Here is a 276-nt window from a genome sequence, read left to right as displayed (position 1 = left end):
GGCCGGAGGAGAGGGAAGGAAGAGGCGGGTCGGCCATTCCCATAGCACACACACAGGGTGACTCAAATCTTGCCTACTGAGAGGCAGGGGAAAGGGTGCAGGGTGCAGCGGGGCACCCCGGCACCAGGAGACTGGGGCAGGGCAGACCCCGCAGAGCCCCCTGCACCACACTGGTCCCTTGCCCCGACTGAAGATCTTGCCACAAGCCTTCCTCCCAGGGGGGGTTTACCCAGCAGCTGCTGTGTTGGGGCGCTTTGAACCGGCATGACACAGCTG

This window comes from Apaloderma vittatum, unplaced genomic scaffold (assembly GCF_000703405.1).
Source record: "Apaloderma vittatum isolate BGI_N311 unplaced genomic scaffold, ASM70340v1 scaffold32810, whole genome shotgun sequence".
Lineage (NCBI taxonomy): Eukaryota > Metazoa > Chordata > Aves > Trogoniformes > Trogonidae > Apaloderma > Apaloderma vittatum.
The sequence above is the reverse complement of the archived record's forward strand: the minus strand, read 5'-3'. Positions refer to the sequence as shown.